This window comes from Geotrypetes seraphini, chromosome 4, assembly GCF_902459505.1.
Source record: "Geotrypetes seraphini chromosome 4, aGeoSer1.1, whole genome shotgun sequence".
NCBI classification, from domain to species: Eukaryota; Metazoa; Chordata; class Amphibia; order Gymnophiona; family Dermophiidae; genus Geotrypetes; species Geotrypetes seraphini.
The window spans coordinates 188,057,008-188,077,316 of record NC_047087.1 but is presented as its reverse complement, the minus strand read 5'-3'; the positions used below and the strand labels follow the sequence as shown (position 1 = coordinate 188,077,316).

General features: G+C 47.0%; 2 protein-coding genes across 3 annotated transcripts in view; one reads left to right on the top strand and one right to left on the bottom strand.

Moving 5' to 3' along the window:
• ASCC1 (activating signal cointegrator 1 complex subunit 1) overlaps positions 1 to 176 on the bottom strand; it is a 155,807-nt gene extending 155,631 nt beyond the window's left edge. Inside the window, exon 1 of the mRNA XM_033942359.1 lies at positions 39 to 176. The gene's annotated coding sequence lies outside the window, so the exon portion shown is untranslated. The remainder of the gene's footprint in view (positions 1 to 38) is intronic.
• Positions 162 to 20,309, top strand: part of ANAPC16 (anaphase promoting complex subunit 16) — a 53,842-nt gene continuing 33,694 nt past the window's right edge. Inside the window, exons 1-2 of one of the 2 annotated variants that reach the window (XM_033942362.1) lie at positions 217 to 347; positions 9,886 to 9,954. The gene's annotated coding sequence lies outside the window, so the exon portion shown is untranslated. Of the gene's footprint in view, positions 348 to 9,885; positions 9,955 to 20,309 lie in introns of both variants that reach the window. The other variant, XM_033942361.1, reaches the window with a different exon arrangement.

Here is a 20,309-nt window from a genome sequence, read left to right as displayed (position 1 = left end):
GCAAACCCGTTACCCACCCAATTCCAGAAGAAACTAACCCCAAAACCCGCCACAGCCCTTTATTTTCCACCGTGGGACTTTAAATTTGGCGGGAAGACAGCCCCACTGGCAACACTGATACGGCCCCTTCCTCTTCTTTCCGCTCCTTGGCCCGCTCGCCACTTACAGCCTGTCGGTTACCTCTGACAGGTCTTCGTGCTGCGCTCTCTTAAGATAGTTTGATCCGCGCGGCACACCATACTCCAAACCCTTCTCTTGCAGCGCTGGGAGATATCGCGAGACCTACGCAGCGCCCCAAACAAACTGGAGTTCTTCTCTCGCATGAACAGCGTGAGCAGTGGAAGAAGGTAAGTGGGTTGCAGGGGAGTGGAGAACGGAGTGCTTTCGTGGTGATAGCGAGTTGGGTAACGGTTTTTCGGGGGGGGGGGGAGGTTCTATATATTAAAAAAGCGAGTTCTTGTTAAGCCTTTTTTTTCCCCAGTGCCGAGCTGCTAATTTGAAATGAGACAATTGCTGTGGTTAATGGCACCAACATTTTAAAATGATCCGGGATACCAAACACAGTACAAACTCTCTCCGTGGACACAGTGAAAGACCTTGTTCAATGTCAGGAGTGCTTAGCACTCACCGGTACCCACAGCCTCAGAGGCTCTATAAGTGTGCTTGAGTACCTCCAGTAGCGAACAAAACGCCTTCATAGTATCTAAGGAGGGGTAATTTATGGGGTTTAACATCTATCTAGTCATTTTAAAAGCTGGCTTCTATGCATGAGAAGCAGTTAAGCTTTTACATGTGTATAGGGGAAACAAAAACAATACAATGGAAATGTGTGACTAAAATGAAAAAATTAAAACTAAGTGGAATGATTATTTGTATAGGATAGCTGGCTTTTTTTTTTTTTTTTAATCTTAAGAATTATAATGGGAGTAAGTAAAAAATATTTAGCCAGGCCATGTTTTCTTTACATATGTAATAATAATCTTGGAATCGTCAATCCAGCTTCACCCCCCCCCCCCCCTTTTTAACAATCAACCAAAACTTATACATTATATAACAAAAATGAAAGATAAGCACAAGTGTTTTGATACCTCAGGATGTGCAGAAGCATCTTGCACACAAGCTTCAAACTAAAAATATATATATTTATTTTTTTTTCCTGAGGAGTCAGAGTGGATGTTGATGTACTAATCAGTGAGTGTGTCTGCATTCTAGCTCACCAAGGCCTAGATTCTTTAAAAAAAAAAAAAAAAACTGCATTAAAAAATGACAGGCTGCTAGTGCAGCTGTTCTGGTAGTGAATTAAAAAAGCGAGTCATTCTCCAAAAAACACTCATGCAAATGAGGTTGGTGGACAGTAGCAAAGCCTCGCTAAATTTGCATGTGCCCATCACTGGTGAAAGCGATGGGCACATGCACAAAATAAAAGCAAACACCCCCCCACACACACATACACACAACAGCGGGAGAGATGTTCAATCTCTCTTGCTGCCAACCAACATAATCAGTCGTTTTCCAGCCGCACTAAAAATGGCTTTAGTGTGTGGCAAAGACCCACATAAGAGCGTACTAAGGCCACTTTTTAGAGCAGCTGGCATCATTTAAAAAGGAGAGAATAGCTTTTAAACTAGAAACTGGGGGAAGGCTGTGACAGATGTTCAAAAGAGTATGGTTCGGAACAAGATATCATCAAAATAGGGAAATTTGCTGAGGTCACAAAGCTGCGCTAGCGGGTTTTACAAAGCTGCGCTAGCGGGTTTAAAGCGCGCGACTTTTAATCACGCGCTAACCTCTGCATATGCTGAAAAATTACCGCCTGCTCAAGAGGAGGTGGTAGCAGCTAGCGCGGCCGGCGATTAAACAGCTAGCGTGACTTTGTAAAATGAGCCCAAAGTTGTTAAATCTCAAGAGGATTATGAAAAATTGCAAGAGGACCTAGGAAGGGCGATGAAAATGATAAAAGGGATGGGACAACTTCCCTATGAAGAAAGACTAAAGCAGCTTGGGCTCTTCTGCCTGGAGAAGAGATGGCTCGGGAGATATGATAGAGGTTTATAAAATACTGGGTGGAGTAGAATGGGTAAATGTGAATTGCTTGTTTACTCTTTCCAAAAATACTGTCCTTGAAGAACAAACCTGCTTCAGATGAGTAACTTTGCTGATTTTGTCAGTTTTATTTTACTATGATTTATAGCTATTAGGTTTAGTTTAACTGGCAGTCTGTTTGAAGCAGCTTATTTAGAAGGCCCTTAAAGTCTCATTTTATATTTTACTAGTATTTTAGCCCGTTACATTAACGGGTGCTAGAATATATGTCTGTCTGTCTGTCTTTATTTCCGTGTCTCTCTCTCTGTCCTGCTGTCTTTCTTTCTGTCTGTCTCTGTCCCTGGCCCCCTTTGTCTTTCTGTGTCTCTCGCTGTCCCTGTGTCTGTCTTCTTTTATTTCTGTCTCCCTTCCTCCCGCTGGCGGTAGAATATATGTCTGTGTTTCTTTCTGTTTCTCTCCATACTCTCATTCATCTTGTCATCTCCCTTTTGACCTCATACAAATGGCTCACCACTTTCAGAATACCCCTCCCTCTCTCCACTGGTCAGTTTATATCTCCCTGTCCCTTTCTCTTCATCCCCTAGCATCTTTATAGCCCGTTACATTAACGGGTGCTAGAATATGTGTGTGTGTGTGTGTCTGTCTTTATTTCTTTCTCTCTCTGTCTCCTTAACCGCTTTCTGTGCTCCCCCTATCCAGCAGTAGGCTTTTCTTCCTTTTTTCCCCCCCCCTGTCCATCAGCACCTGGTCCTGCACCCCGTGTCCAGCAGTAGGCCTCCCTTCATTTTTCCCCCCCTGTCCATCAGCACCTGTTCCTGCTCCCCCTGTCCAGCAGTAGGCCTCCCTTCCTTTCTCCCCCCCTGTCCATCAGCACCTGTTCCTGCTCCCCCTGTCCAGCAGTAGGCCTCCCTTCCTTTTTCCCCCCCTGTCCATCAGCACCTTTTCCTGCTCCCCCTGTCCAGCAGTAGGCCTCCCTTCCTTTCCCCCCCCCTGTCCATCAGCACCTGTTCCTGCTCCCCCTATCCAGTAGTAGGCCTCCCTTCCTTTTTCGCCTCCTGTCCATCAGCACCTGTTCCTGCTCCCCCTATCCAGCAGTAGGCCTCCCTTCCTTTTTTACCCCCCCTGTCCTATGTACTACCTGAGTGCTTTAGCTGTGCTGCCTTGAAGGAAGGTCTACTGCTAGACAGGGGGAGCAGGAACAGCTCCCCCTGTACCCGCTCTGTGAAGGCCTCCTCCTGGCAGCCATTGCTCCGCACCGGTGTGCGCGGCGAAACCGTCTCCTCCTGTCAGCCGCCGCTTGGCACCGCGGGCCTGAAACCAACACCGCGGCCTGCAGGCGCCGACAGCGGGCTTGAAATAGCGTACCGGTGTTTTGGAGATGGAGCGTCCGAGCGAAGCACATGCTGCCGACAGGCGGGGTCCTGCTCCAGCATGTCGCTCGTGCGCAGCAGCGCCGCCATCGCCGCTTCCGGACACTGCGGGAGCCCCCGCGCCTGCGCATCACCCTGGCACGCTGAAGCGAGCGGCAGTTGGCTGCAGAGCGCGCGAGGCCAGCTTTTCAGCCCTTGTCGAGGGGATGGGACAGGCTGGTGAGGAGCTCGGGGGCTGCTGCTGTTCTTCCACCGTGTCGCGGTGGCTGGCTGCGGTCCCGGCTTGTGGAGGTGACCTGCCCAGCGCTCGCGCATGCGCACTCCTGCCTGCAAGGCCACGGACATACATCTCGGATCAGGGAAAACGGAATCACGCAGTTGAGTGCGCATGCGCGGCTAGCGTTTTATTATTTCAGATTTTTATTCTATTTTGTTTCATTACATATATACTATAGGATTTTTTGGTTTTCTCTCTTGTGGTTCTTTATGTTGGTCCCTCTCTTCTGCTGTAGGTCATTATCCACATTAAGTTTAAAGAACATGTGCATTATATACCTCTGAGGCAGGCAGGCGTACTGAATCACACTGGGCATATTTTTTAATGTGATAAGTGACTAGAAATCATATGTACTTAAAGCAGTCACTTGCTGTCAAGCTGCTTTTTTTTGGTGGGGGGGTTAAGCTAACTGAATTATACCTTCCCTTCTTTGTTATGATAACGATGCAGTCAGAAATTTAGAGAAGCCTATGCCCCAAAACATAGTTCCAATATGTGTTCCCTTTGAAAATCTAAAAGAACAATTGTTTTCCTCCAAAAGTGTGTTTTCGTTCCATTAGCCCAGCAGGGCACAAAGGGGTCCCATCTGACAATTCATTAAGTACTTTCATGTCTCGATCAAATCACAGCAAGGCAACCATTGCTATAACGTTGAATAACTTTTATTGAATGTCCTCCTAGCAAACAAACAACATTAGCATGCATGCAATCGGTGGCTCAGACCTGCTGGTATATACTTCTAACACAAGCATTTTAACGCAAGTCTATCTGCCACTTTGTGCCATTTCTTGGATATTTTTCTGTTTCGGAAATGAGCCCCTTAGAGTTGGAGGGAGTTGAGACTGGCCTGCAAGCCTTAGAATGAAGAACACTGTATTAGTATATGAGTAAGGTTGAGAATGGGGGAAGCCAGGGTTTATATTCTGCTGATTGTCCTTGTGATCTTCAGCAAATGACTTCTTAATGACTCATCTACTAACCTGCATTAACATGAATTCTGCAATTAGTAAATAGACTCCTTTGAGATAATGAGGCTAGTGTTAAATAATAGAAACATAGAAACATAAAATTGACGGCAGATAAGGGCCCACGGCCCATCTAGTCTGCCCACCTTAATGTCCCTCCCCTACCTTTGCCCTGTGAATAGATCCCATGTGCCGATCCCATTTGGCCTTAAAATCAGGCACGCTGCTGGCCTCAATCACCTGTAGTGGAAGACTATTCCAGCGATCAACCACTCTTTCAGTGAAAAAGAATTTCCTGGTGTCACCTTGTAGTTTCCCGCCCCTGATTTTCAACGGATGCCCTCTTGTTGTCGTGGGACCCTTGAAAAAGAAGATATCTTCCTCCGCCTCGATGCGGCCCGTAAGATACTTGAACGTCTCGATCATGTCCCCCCTCTCTCTGCGCTCCTCGAGCGAGTATAGCTGTAATTTGTCAAGCCGTTTTTCGTATGGTAGATCCTTGAGTCCCGAGACCATCCGGGTGGCCATTCTTTGCACCGACTCCAGTCTCAGCACATCCTTGCGATAATGCGGCCTCCAGAATTGCACACAGTATTCCAGGTGGGGCCTCACCATGGATCTATACAACGGCATAATGACATCCGCCTTACGACTGACGAAACCCCTTCGTATGCAGCCCATGATTTGTCTTGCCTTGGACGAAGCCTGCTCCACTTGATTGGCAGACTTCATGTCCTCACTGACGATTACCCCCAAGTCTCGTTCTGCTACCGTTTTTGCTAGGATCTCGCCATTAAGGGTATAAGACTTGCATGGATCCTGGCTGCCCAGGTGCATAACTTTGCATTTTTTGGCATTGAAGTTGAGTTGCCATGTCCTAGACCATCGCTCCAGTAGGAGTAGGTCGTGCATCATGTTGTCGGGCACTGAATCTTCGTCTGTTGTGCATTTGCCCACTACATTACTCAGTTTGGCGTCATCGGCGAATAATGTTATTTTACCTCGAAGCCCTTCTGCCAAGTCTCTTATAAAGATGTTGAATAGGATTGGGCCCAAGACTGAGCCCTGTGGTACTCCACTAATCACCTCCGTCATTTCGGAGGGGGTGCCGTTCACCACCACCCTTTGGAGCCTACCTCCAAGCCAGCTCCCAACCCATTTCGTCAATGTGTTACCTAATCCTATAGAACTCATCTTGCTCAGTAACCTGCGGTGTGGTACGCTATCGAATGCTTTGCTAAAGTCCAGGTACACGATGTCCAGGGACTCCCCTATATCCAGCTTTCCCGTTACCCAGTCAAAGAAGCTGATCAGGTTGGATTGGCAGGATCTCCCCTTAGTAAATCCATGTTGTCGTGGATCCCGTAGATTCTCCTCATCCAGGATCTTATCTAATTGGTGTTTGATTAGAGTTTCCATTAGTTTGCTCACTATCGATGTTAGACTCACTGGTCTGTAGTTTGCTGTCTCCATCTTTGAGTCTTTCTTGTGGAGTGGAATGACGTTAGCCGTCCTCCAGTCCAACGGGACGCTGCCTGTACTAAGGGAGAGGTTGAAGAGCGCGGACATTGGCTCCGCCAAGACATCACTCAGCTCCCTAAGCACCCTGGGGTGCAGGTTGTCCGGCCCCATTGCTTTGTTAACCTTGAGCTTTGACAGCTCACCGTAGACACTGCTGGGCGTAAACTCAAAGTTACTAAACGGGTCAACTGAGCCAACCCTTGTCTGTAGCTGAGGGCCGAGCCCTGGCGCTTCTCGGGTGAAGACTGAGCAGAAGTATTCATTTAATAGTTGGGCTTTTTCCGAATCCTTTTCCACATAGTCTCCGTCTGGTTTCCTAAGACGTACAATCCCGCCTGAGTTTTTTCTTCTATCACTGATATACCTGAAGAAGGATTTATCTCCCTTCTGGATGTTCTTTGCTAGAGACTCCTCCATGAGGAATTTAGCCTCCCTGACTGCTGTTTTGACGGCTTTTGATTTGGCCAGGTAGTCTGCTCTAAAGTCCTGCTTCCCTGATTGTTTGTAAGAGATGAATGCTTTTTTCTTCTCCTTGATCAGGTCTGCTTCCTGTGCTGGGCCTTGAGAGTTCACGTTTGACGTGAACTCTCAGGCCTTGAGCATGCGCACATGCTCAAGGCCCAGCACAGGAAGCAGATCTTCAGGCACCGGCACCACGCACAGGACATGCTGGTGCCGGTGCCGCTGCGGAGGCTACAGCAAAGTAAGAAGAGGGTTCGGGTGGGTTGGGGGGGTCCTCAGGTCGCAGGGGGGGTGCCAGATGGTGGTGGCGGGGGGCCCGAAGGCGGGGGGGAGGGTGCCAGTTCACGGGGGGGACACTCGCAAATCGAAGCGCGCTCGGTTTCCGAGGCGCCGATTTTGCAAATGTTTTGCTCATCTTGCAAAACACTCGCAAACCGGTGCACTCGTAAACCAAGGTACCACTGTATTGTATTATATGTCTGGATTCATCTGCTGCAGATTACAAGGAATGTTGGAGTCTTTGCCACTGGAAATACTGCTCAGTGAAAATAAATGAAGTCACAACTGCATTCTTAAGTATGACCATACTTAAGTCAGGCATTTGTAACTCGGGGATTGCCTGTAAAACACTTTGAATCCAATATATATGCAATAAAATCCATAGAACTTGGACTTGAACCACTAAAATATGGTTATTTTTGAGAATTAAAGTAATAATATAATAATTTTTAGCGGACTGTCATAAGTGTTTGGAGAACAGGCCATAATTCATCTGATTTCAAAAGAAGCTAAGCCTAGTGATTTTTACTTACGTGTGTAAGGGGTGATAGTTAAAGGATTCATTGACCAAACTTAATTTTATAGAATGTGAAGCAATGGCAGTTGCTAAAATGAAGGAGCACTGAGGAGATTATTACTAAAGGAAATTGCCTCCATCTGCTGCTTGAAAGGTGAAGTGCTTGAACCAAGTGATTTATGATCCTTTTGAATGTGTGGAAAGGCTTCAAGGTGACAAGACTGTTTAATTTAATCCAGACAGTCCCAGGTGTTAATGGATAACAACTCGCCTACAGCCCTTATGGTCTCCAGACAGGCTGCCTCCTTTGTTGCAGACACAGGCCATTGTAGGCCAGTAGGACCAGCTCTGGCATGCATTACTAGACCAACAATGTTTGCACAGTCTCTGCCTCCCCATCCCCAGGGTAGATTTACACATATGCAGATGACTCAACAACATTTGTAATGAGTTTCACTCCTTTTAGTAGCAATAAATCTCCATTCCACGTTAACTTGTTTTGTATTATAATATAGCTTATTTTTTATTTTGAAAGTGAACATTTTTTCTACTGTTTTTTAATTAATCGATTTATTTCATTTTTATCCTGTTATCCACAAAGAGCTCAGAACGGTTTACATGTTAAACATACATAATTTACAGTTAGTTATGATTTACCATAATTACAGTATACATACAAGTTTTCACCCTAACTCAACACATAATAGATGATCTAATATTAACCTCCAACAAAGCCAAATACATCCTGCTACATATTTTAACTCCAAGCAAAATTATAAAATCATTTCAGACTACAATATGAGACTCTATTTCATTTGAGTTTTGCAGTATCAATAGTAATGATCAGTATTGTCTGAAATCAAACTAAACAGTCATGTGGGGTCTGAGCTGGCAGCCATAGCCAGGAGAAAGAGACTGAAGGGGGGGGGGTCAACCTTTATACACAGAGGACTGCATGAATGTTAATACCACTCTGAGCAGGCCACAACATTATATAATGTTAGAACAGAAACGAACTGGGCTCCATAGACCTGTGATCAGAAATAAGTAAAACTTTAACTAAAAACAATGGAAACAAACTGCTAGAGTGGCTATTCTGAAATTTTAATATTTGGAATTGCTGACACTCTGTATAAAATTGAATGGTGGACCACTGATTGTTTCTCCCCCCCCCCCTCCCCTTTGGACTAGGGCAAACGTTTGAGGAAGAAAGACTTAGACAAAAAGGGAGGACAGCAGTGGCCTGGAGGGGGAGAGATGTAACAATCGGGGCTTTAGGGAGAGAGAGACATATCGAGGCAGGTATAGGGTAGAGTAGACTAATAACTGAGGCAGCAGAAAGGGAGGATAACATTAATGAGAGTTGAAAGAAAGATTGGAGGAGAGGAAAGTCGGGTGAATAGAAGCAGGTGTAAATTAAGTTGGAAGAAAATAAAAATGTGAGGAAGTAGGGGGAAGTGGCAGAAATGGAACAAAATGGAAAAAAAATGCTGAAATAGATAAAGTAAAATAATGGACAAAGAATAGAAATTCAGATACAAAGGGAGAAGTTAAGGTACAGTATAAAGCAAGTTTTCACACCTTGATTTACCACAGGAGTTACCAACCTGCAGTATGTCAGTAAGTTGAAAAGCCCACATGGTAAATGCATAATGTTTGTGAACCTTGCAGGCAACATTATGCCATAGTCTGGTGAGCATGGGAGAGAGGGTGCTTCTGGTGGAGGACGGCCAACTTTTGGGTGGAAGTTGGTTGTGGTAGGGAAGCTGTTGACTTTGGCAGGGGGTGATATTTTTTGATGGATGTATGCTGGGGGGAGCTTTGGTTTAGTGGCCATTAGTTCATTCAGTGCCAGCACCTTTGAGATGCAAGCTGGAGCTGGTGATTTTATATTCTTGAATGGTAGAAAACACCCACATATTTCATTGGTAATAGTGCAACTTGCAGTTATGTACCCAGTGCACACTGTAAATCATGGTACCAAATTTATATATTAATGTGCTGATATACATACATTTGTGTGTGTGTATATATATATATATATATATATATATATATATATATATATATATATATATATATATATATAATGCTGGATGACTTATTTAACACTATGCTAGGGCACAGAGTCCTTTAACATGCTTTAGGGAACCAACCCATTATTTGCTCCTTAACACAGTTTTATAACATCCCCCAAAAAGGTAAAAAAATTTTAAGACAATAGAAATGCTTGGATCTTTAATTTAAAAACAATTGAGGATGTATAATAATTTAGAAGTACCACTAGATCTATGAGCTGCTGCAGAAGAAACAAGGGCCTTTAAATGAATCTGGTTTATTGAGGTTGGAGGAGGCAGATTCATGCTCATTTGTTTGAAAGGCTAGTAATATTTGTAAATCTAGAAAATATAAAGCTGTCTGCATTTTGTGATTTTTACTGTTCTATTGCAGATGGATGAAAGTATAACAGAATGCTGAACCATGGGTAGTGAGTCTCTGTATTGGGAATTATGTAACAAGGTATCTTTTATTGTTTTGCTTTCTGAATAAAAATGACAAAAGTATTACTGCACAAGCTTAACTACCCTGTTTCCCCGATGGTAAGACACTGTCTTATTTTTTTTGGAAGGCCAAAATATGCTCTAGGGCTTATTTTCGGGGGGGATGCCTTATTTACCCATGAAGAAGACTACAGTACACAGTTATTGTTAAAAAAAAACCAGAATTTTATTACGTTCGCGATAGGTACGTTCGCAATGCGTTCGTTAGAGGAAGAAAACGGTCGGCTGAAGAATCGGTCGGCCGAAAAATCGTACCGTGTATGGCCAGCTTTATCCATCATACCATATATTGTACCATTTAATGTCCCCAGTGTTCTCCATCAGGGAAACACAGTAAAAGAGATTATTCTGTAGTGCAGCATCAGAGGGGACTTGACAATGTGAAACCATTGTTTATATACCGTATGCATTTTAAACAGGCTTTATATACAGTAAGTGGTATTGCTCACAGCAAAAGAAACCTGTCTGCATGTCTCAATTTTGGATGTTCTGGCCGTGAACAAACTCCTGCAGTCTCCGTTAGGGAGGGATGAGGGAAGCTGCCTGTGTTTCCTTGTGCGGAGTCACGTGCGCGCGCTGCAGTCCTGTCACTTCCTCCTCTTCACTTCATGACGAGGCGCGGCACGCAGCCATGGAGGCAAATACGGTAGACGGAGGGACCACACGGAGTCACCCACCGTACCACCCGATTCGGGTAAGCGCAGGTATCGGTGGGTGGCTTATTTGCGGGGGGGGGGTGCCTTATTTTACATTTTTTTCTAAAAAGGGGGGGCTGTCTTATTTGATGGCCCTACCTTATCATCGGGGAAACATGGTAGCTATCTTTGCTGTTTACTCAGAAAGCAAAGTCACTAACAGCAGCTACTTTTTAATTACAATTGTCTCACTTGCAGCTAAGTTGTAATCTCTTTATCGTAGTTTTGTTTCAATAAGTAAATACTCTCCAGGTCCCAGAATGACCAGAGTTAACAGTTCTTCACAGGTCTGCCTTGGATTCTGCAACAGACTTTAAAACTATAGCACTAATTAGCATCTTTAAACTATCAAAATGCCTAGAGTTGGGTTTTGTCTTTTTTGGCTCTTTTTTTTTTTTTTTTTTTTCTTTTAGGTCTCCCTAATAAATTTATTATTTGGGTGTAAGAATATAAGAAATACAAAGTGTATACCTTTTAATTATGACTCTATCCTGTCAGCCCTGTATTCAGACCACCCAGCAGCCAATGCATAACTTCTTATCCATAAATTTTTAGAAAGGGAACAGGGGCTTGTTTAGTGCCTTTTTGTGGCTTTGCCATTCAAAGTTGACTTTCAAAGTGGTGGGTACTGGAACCTATCTGGATAGTATTGGCCTGTTTAATTTGTTAAATTACCTGCAACTGGAAGGTCATGCCATGCATGGTAGAAGTCGCTGAATAGTACCTCTCCTGCCACCTGCTTAAACACTAGAATTTTGGTACATCTGTTTCCTCTGGATTGAGCACGGAAGTTGAAGCTTTGATGTAGAAAGAGTTGGTACAGTGTGTGCTCTTTTTATTTTTATTTTTTTTTTGCATCGGGATGATGATAAAAATGTTAAGACCGATCGAAGCAGAGCAGTGGATGAGAATTGGCAGCACCTTTATAGTCCAGTGGGGACTTCCATTGCTTCAGCATGGGTCACAGAGATAACTGCTGAAGTTTCTGCGGCTCTGGAAACTATCCTGGACAAATACTTGATACCTATTGGCAGTAAGTTGGAGTGCTTGCAGGGGAAGTTAGAGGATATGGGTTGAGAATAAGCAACTTAACCAGCAGTGTACTAGCGATGTTAGAGACTGATTAAGTGTTATGGAGGCCACCCAAGCTAGTCAGAAAAAGACTATATTCTCGCTGGAGGACCTTGAAAATCCATCCCGGAGAAGCAATTTAAGATTTATCAGTCAGTGGCTGATAGTTACGTTGGCTTTCTGGAAACATGGTTGGCCAACTCTTTTCAACTGCCAGACTGCATGGGGCCACTAAGACTTGAGAGGACCCATAAAGTGGGAGCGAGACAGGCAGCCACCACGAGACCTCATGTGATCATTAAGTTACTGAATTTTGTTCACAAAGCAGCTATTTTGCAGATGCTGAGAGGAGGTAAAACTTTTATATAAGAATAGCCTTACTGTGTCAGACCAATGATCCATCTAGTCCAAAATCCTGTTTTCACAGTGGCTAATCTAGATCACAAGTACCAATGGTTCATCTAGTCCAGGGATCTCAGTCCCTCCTTGAGGGCCGCAATCCAGTCGGGTTTTCAGGATTTCCCCAATGAATATACATTGAAAGCAGTGCATGCACATAGATCTCATGCATATTCATTGGGGAAATCCTGAAAACCCGATGGATTGCAGCCCTCAAGGAGGGACTTTGAGACCCTAATCTAGTCCAATATCCCATTTTTATAGTGGCCAAGTACCTTGCAAAAAAACCCAAATAGATACTGTATGTTTCCAAGGTTATTCAGTCAAGGTGGCAGCGCAGAGGTATGGTTTTGCACCTATTTGCTTAATACTATTTGTTCATAAAATTTGCTTTGTGCTACTAAATCCTGTGTGATTGTGAGTGACACATCAAAGTAATAATGCAACTGTATGACTGTGACTGCTGTGTAAGCCTTTTTGAGCAGTTTGGATGCAGCAGATGAACAAATGAATACTTCAGAGACTGAAGTTCCACTCTCTGCAATTGCTCTTTTCTTGCCATCATTTTACAGTAACAGGATTTCCTGTGTACATGCTTCCTACATATGCTGACTGGACTTGATTTATCAATGAGACGCTTGGCTTGGTCTTACTTATGTGGAACCATGAATAGCGTTCTTCCCAATATTTGCATGAGTTGAGGGGGGGGGGACATAGTCTCATTATGTTGGCACATAGTCTCATTATGGGTCACCTTTTGGTGGTCCTGCAGGTGTCATTTGATTTTTGTTTCTGCATTTGGTTTTAATGGATTACTCCAGAGGGAACCATTTTGAGACTAGTGTGGTGCTGAGCACTGGAATCTGGTCTGGACTTAGTTTTCTTAACATTTCTGTTGCATGGCTTGTAGTAGTTTCTGGAATTTGGGGATTTTTTTTTTAGCTGCATATCATGTTTGGGGACTGGGAATTTAGGCGGGGTAGGTGTCTTGTGGTGACTGATCCTATATATGGGAATATTATAGGCTAGGGGGAAAGATGGGCAATGAAGGGGAGGGATGAGTGTGGGATATGGGTTTCTCAGTTTTACTTGGGGATAGTGGTGCAGAGGGGGGAGATTTGCACTGTTGTGAGGCATTATAACTATTGTATTATATGTTTGTGGGGAATAGTACCAGTAGCCCTTAATACAGTGTGTGTGGATCAGCTCTATAAGTGGGAATGTAGCAGGGAGCAATTGAGTTCAGGGAATTGGGGGCTGGGACAGTTTCTCATGACTAGGATTCGTCTTATTCTTTGCTGGTTTTCTCAGATATTAGAGGTCATTTAATGTTATCCCAGGATGAGCAAGCAGGCAACATATTCTCACATGTGGGTGACGTCATCCACGAAGCCCCGGTATGAACAGTATTAAACGTGTATTGCCTCTTTAAGTTTTTAGAAACTTCACAAGTGCCTTCCCGCCTGATGTAGGTTCACGGTTCCTCAGTTCTTCATTTTCCATGTTGTCTTTCCACTTCGTGTTTTTTTTCTGACTAGTTTTTCTAGTGTATCTTTTTTTCTTTCTTATTTTCTTAAAAAAAAAAAATCTGTAGAAAATTAATTTTTTTCTTTTCTTGTCTGCTTTGGCCTTCAGGGTTTTCCCTCAGGCCAAAATTGAGTTAAATTTCGCTGAAGCCATTTTTCCGTCCATGTCGAAACCGTTAATGGGCTTTAAAAAGTGCGACTTCCGGCGGAAACATGGAGCTGTAGACAGCGTGTTGCTACAGCTCCGGTATACCTTTTCACGGCGCGGCAAATAATCTGCCTTTCCCCCTCAGGTTCGGGTCTCCCGCGGCGCTGAGGAGTGTGTTGGAGACGCGGGGAGACTCGACCTTCATTTTTTTTTTTTTTTTTTTCGCAGCCCCGCAGGTGCGGTCGCGGATCACCCGGAGACCACGTGGCGCCGCAGTCGGGAACAGCCGCGACTTTCGGATTGCCCGGAGACCACGTGGCGCCGCAGTCAGGAACAGCCGCGACTTTGCCCACCGACTCGCGGTGCGGCTCCTCTTCTGCAGGCCAGAGCTCGGGAGCGGCGTTTCCTGGTGCTGGGGTGTTTGATTGAGGCGCGGAGTGCCTCGGTCCTGATTTGCCCAGCAGCCCTGCAGTTTTGATCCCGGGTCCCCCGGCAGACACGAGGCACCGCAGGAGGAGGGTGGCTGCGACGATACCCACCGGCACGCGGCGTGGCTTTTACTTCCCAGGATTGAACTTGGGCTCAGTCTCCTCCCTGTACCGGGAAGCTTTTTGTTGGCGAGGAATTCGGGGAGCCTAGGAGAGGGTCGCCATGGCAGCGAAGGCGGTCCGGAAGGATCGGGAGCGGAGCAGGCTGCCTGAGGCCAAGATGGCGGATCCCGGGGCGCCCCCATCGCCGGAGGCTCCTCACTCCTCCTGGGTCACCGCGGTCACGGCAGAGGTTCAGGCTGCCCTGGAGAGCTCTCTGGGGGACAAACTCCAGCGCATCCTAGATAAACTGGACACGTTGGACCAGCGCTTTGCCTCCCTTACTTCAGAGGTCAAGGAGACTCAGCAGCGGGTGAGTGCGGCTGAGGATCGCGTCCAGCAGCTTGCCCAGGAGCAGTCTGCCCACACCACAGTGTTGGCGGAGTTGCGTGCCAAGGTGGACGACCTGGAGAATAGGTCTCGCCGTAATAATCTTCGGTTTGTTGGCCTGCCTGAATCGGTGCGAGACGTGGAGCTGGGGGCGCTATTGGAACGCTGGTTGCCGGAGTCTTTGTCTTTACCATCTTCTTCGGGCCCCCTGAGGGTGGAGAGGGCACATCGCTTGGGGCAGCGGAGAGAGAATGCTGACAGACCTTGAGTGGTCATCTGCCGTATCCTGAATTATCATCACAAGATGGAGGTCCTGCGTGCGTTGCGGCAGGGCAAGAAGCTCTTGTATGACAACAAGCCGATTCTCTGCTTTCAGGACTATTCGGCGGAGGTCTCTCAGGCACGGCGCAGGTTTTCACCTCTCTGCACCCGTCTCATCCAGCGTCACATTGCTTTTTCTCTGCAATACCCGGCGCGCCTGAGACTGACACATCTGGGTCGTACTCATCATTTCGACACCTTGGAGGCCGCTCAGCGCTTTGTGACAGAGAAGATGCCTGATGACCCGCCTTCGGGAGCTGCAGTGGACTGAGGAGACCCAATTTTGGGGACTGGTCTGTAGTTTGAGTTTGGACTGGGGGTTTCTTCCTTCTCCCCCGGCGTGGGGTCCCTGTGTTTTGTTTTTTAGAGGGACTGCTTGGTTGGTGTGTGTGTGGATGGAGGGGGGTTGACCTGGTTGTTCTCTGTTAGCTTGGGTCTGTTCCTGCTCTAACTGGTTTGAGCATTGGGTATTGGGTTTGGTGAGTGGGCTTTGAGGGTTGCTGTAGTGGTTGGGGTGTTGGGGGAGGGGAGGGGTGGGTTGAGTGTTCTTGGGGTTTTGGATGATGGTGGCTGTTTCTTACTGTTTTTGGAGCTTTGGGGTTGTGGGTCGGGGGGTACTGGTCCTAATCCCGTGGGAGGGTGTATCTAGTTTCCTGGAAGTGATGCCCTTTTTGGGGTCTCTTGGGTGTAGATCAGGGGAGGGTTGCTGGTGGAGGGGGGTTTGTGGGGTGGGGTGGGGGGGAGTTGGGGGGTGGGGGTGGGGCTCGCTGGGGGATGGGGATCTGGGGGAATTTTGGGGTGAGTGGGTTGGGGGTCACTGTTTGGGATTTGATTTGGAGGCAGGGGTATGGCTTGATTCTTGGGGCAAGTGGGGGCGAGAAGTCGGGGAAGCGGTGGCTGGGACGCTTCTCTGGTATTATACTGGTTCTTTCTTTTTGTGTGACTGGGCTAATGAGAGGTTTACTCTGGAATACACTCTAACTTCTTGGAATGTTGGGGGGATTCACTCCCCTATTAAGCGTTCTAAAATATTGCAGCGTTTAAATCGTTCTAAAACCTCTATTGCCTTTTTACAGGAGACCCGTTTATCCTCTGTGGAACATGCCAAGCTCTGTACCTGGTGGGTGGGTTCCTATTTGGAGGCGCCCGCTGTGGGGGGAAAGGGAGGTGTTATCATTTTGTTCCGTAAGGGCCTGCGTTTACTCACCCAGAAGGTGTTCCGCGACCCTAAGGGGCGTTACATTGCGGCCTTGGTGTTACTTGATAATCGGCCTCTTTTGCTCTGCAATGTTTACGCTCCTAATAATCCTTCGGCCAGGTTTTTTAGGGGGCTCCGCAATCATCTCTTACAGTTTGGAGATGTTCCGATGCTGGTGGGTGGGGACTTTAATGAGGTACCGGACCCGAAGCTGGATCGCTCTGCTTCGTCGGGTAGAGAGACCTCCAAGCTTTATACGGGTGGTCAACTTTTGGAATCCACCTTGGGGTTGCTTGACGTGTGGCGGGTGTTACACCCGTTGGAGAGGGATTACTCCCACTTGTCCAGGGCGCACGGGACGCTTTCACGAATTGATTTTCTTCTTATTTCTCGCGTGCTGCTTCCACGTGTACTGGGGGTTGAAATGGACCCCATTGAAATATCTGACCACGCTTGGGTGGAATTTCGGTGGACTTGGGGAGACTCTTTGAGCAACAGAGGGTCCTGGCGGTTTCCCTGCTACCTGTATAGGGATACCTGTTTTCACGAGTTTTTGACACAGTGCTGGCGTGATTTTCAAGTTAACAATCAGCAGCATCGGGATGATCCCATTCTCTACTGGGAGACGGCTAAAGCAGTCTTGCGGGGGGATGTCATCTCTTATGTGGCCAGGGAGTCGAAGCGGAAGCAAAGGCAAATACTGGCTTTGGAGCGGAAGGCGACTGGGTTGAGACGCCAGTATGGCAGGGCGCCCTCCTTCCTGCTTCGGGCGCAGCTTTTGGAGGTCCAGCAGGAACTGAATGAACTGTTGCATCTTCGGGCTCTGCGGACGAGGGAGTACTTTAAGTTTTCTTTATTTCGGTTTGCGAATAAGAGCAGTCGATTGTTGGCCTGCCTGGCGCGTCCGAGGGGTGGACCTGAGAGCATAACGACTCTTCGGGGTTCCTCTGGGGTGCTGTATCATCGGTCGGAGGAGATATGTGAATTATTTCGGGAGTTCTTTGCTGAGGTGTATACAGATCCAGGCCCCGAGCTTTTGGATGGGCAAGTTTATCTAGATAGCCTCGACCTACCTTGTTTATCTCAACGGGATGCAGCCGTTTTGGATCTTCCTATCACCGCAGAGGAGGTGGAGGGGGCGATAGGGGTCAGTCAGTTGGGCAAGGCGCCGGGCCCGGATGGATTTCGGAGTGAGTTCTATAAGTTGTTGGTGTCGGACGTAGCGCCAGTACTGGCTGAGGTTTACAATTTGAGTGTTGCTAAGGGCTTTCTTCCTCGCTACGTAAATTTAGCGTCTATTATAGTTCTCCCGAAGCCTGGTAAGGACCCTCTTTTGCCTGAATCGTATCGTCCTATCTCATTGTTGAATTATGAGGCGAAGCTTTTGGCTAAACTTTTGGCTAACCGCCTGGCGCGTGTCTTGCCGTCGGTGATCTCTGAATCTCAGGTGGGGTTTGTGCGGGATAGGCCGGTGGCTAAGAATATCCGGCGCATCTTGTTGGCGCTGGAACGGGTGGGACAGGACGGTAGCCCCGCCATGCTCATCAGTTTTGATGCAGAGAAGGCCTTCGATAAGGTGCGGTGGGGTTACCTTTTTGCAGTGCTGAGGACGTACGGTTTGGGCCCCTTCTTTTTCGGTGCAATCCAGGCACTGTATAGTGATCCAGAGGCGCGGATTACAGTTAATGGGACTTGCTCGGGTTTTTTTCCTATTGGCCGGGGGACTCGCCAGGGCTGCCCCTTGTCTCCGCTCCTTTTTGTGCTATCTTTAGATCCTTTACTTCGGGAGCTTCAGGCAAATGAGGAGATTCGGGGATTGGTCCTGGGTGATTCACATTTTAAAATGGCGGCGTTTGCAGATGATCTCTTGGTCTTTTTAACGGACCCGCCGCATTCCTTGCCCGTATTGTTGGAAAGTCTTCGGGAATACGGAGATTTCTCTGGCTTCGCCTTGAATTTTGCGAAATCTGAGGCGCTGGCTTCCTCGGTTCGACTTCAGCGGACATGGGGGGATGGTTTCCCGCTGCGTTGGGCTGACACCTCTTTTAGATATCTAGGGATTAGGCTGATGATGGATGTGACCCAACTGTACCGTCTTAACATAGATAAACTCCTGGCGGATACTAAAGTGTTGCTAGCCAAATGGCAGGCGTTGCCGCTGTCTTTGTTGGGGAGAATTCATTTATTTCGTATGGTTGTATTCCCGAGGTGGCTTTACGTTCTTCAGACTCTTCCCCTTTCTTTGTTGCAGCGGGATATTCGTTCTCTTACCTCCCTATTGATCCGGTTTTGCTGGGGTGGACGTAGACCTAAACTGAAATGGTCCCTATTGGTGGGGCCTGCCCGCGGGGGTGGTTTGGGGGTGCCTGACATCAGGGTTTATAACCAGGCATGTTTGCTTCGTCATCTTAGTGATTGGGTGTTGGGTACCTCTTTTTATACAGATATCTCTCTGGAACGGGATCATTTCTATCCTCTTCATCTCTTGTATCTCCTCCATGCCCCGTTGTCTAAACTGCCGAGACCCTGTAAGCGTAGTATTTTGTTTCGGTCCTTGTGGACAGTGTGGCATCAAATCCTTCGGTTGTGGAATCAGGACTCTCATACTAGTGTGTTTTTACCGTTGGCGGGGAATTTAGCTTTCCCTCCGGGGGTTGGACCTTCTGTGTTCGGTCGTTGGAGGGCGCGGGGGGTGGAACAGATGCGGCATGTTCTGCGGGATGATGGGTCTCTTTTACCTTATGCTGAGCTGGCGGGGAGGGGGGTCCCTGAGATTGGCCTTCCATTTGCATATTGTCAACTGAGTCACTATGTGGCTTCCCTTCAGGGGTCTTCCTTGCAGGGGGATTTTGGGACCCAGCTCTGTACTTTTTTGGCTGCGGATCCTGATACTAGGGTCTCTATATCAGCTTTGCATGGCCGGATTCTGGCTCTTTGCCCGCCTAGGGTTTTCCCTGGTATTTTGGGGGCATGGCAGCGGGACTTGGGTAGGGACTTGGGGGACGATTTCTTGTTAAAAACCCTGACTCGAACTGCGGGCTTGGTACATAGTGCTGAGCTCCGTGAATGTCACTTTCGAACTGTCCTGCGGGCCTACGCCTCCCAGAGTCAGGCTTACCATATGGGTTGTATTGATACTCAGTTATGTATCCGCTGTTCGGTGGAGGTAAATTCTTACTATCATGGTTTCTGGAGTTGTGAGGGGATTCAGACCTTCTGGACCGAGATGGCCTCCTTTTTACAGGGCTTGTTGCGGACCCCTGTGCCAGTCTCCGTGCAGTCTATGCTGTTTGCCCATTTTTCATTCTTGTATATGTACAATTCTTATGAAAAATTATTTCTTAGTAAATGTTTTATTTTGGGGAAGAAGTGTATCTTGTGTTGCTGGCTGTCTTCTGAACCACCTTCATTCTGGTATTGGAGGAATCGCCTCCATGAACTTATGGGTTGGGAAGCCCGTTTGGCTCGTTCTTCCCGACGCCGGAGCAGAGACTTTGTTCACACTTGGACTCCATATTTGAACATTTTGCCTCCTGAGAGTCGTAGCCGGGTCTTGAATAGACTCCACCTCTGAAACTGTGCTTCTAGATGTCTCTGCTGTTCCCTGCTTGCGCGTTTTCTGTATATGTGGGGGGATGGGGAGGGGTGGGTGGGGGTAGGGTTTTCTTTGTTGGGGGGTGGGGGTATGGTGGGTCCGGGGAGGACATAAGAGTCCAGTCCTCCGCGGGTGTTTGATGAAACTGCATTCCATGGTTATTATTGCTGTTGTACTTACTGTTGCTTAATAAAATAGATTTAAACATAAAAAGTGCTGTAGGTGTTGGCGGCCTATTTCTGTCACTGACCCTCATAGATGGTGTTTGCAGTGTTTAGGACCTGAGCACCGGGTGGAGACTTGCACCCAGTGTTCCACCTTACAGAAGCACTCTATCAAAGCCCGTCATCTTCAGCAGGAGAAGTTGTTTGGCGAGGCCATGTACATTGACAAGACCTCTCAGCCATGGACATCGAAGACTCCTTCATTGGTATCGGGAGATCT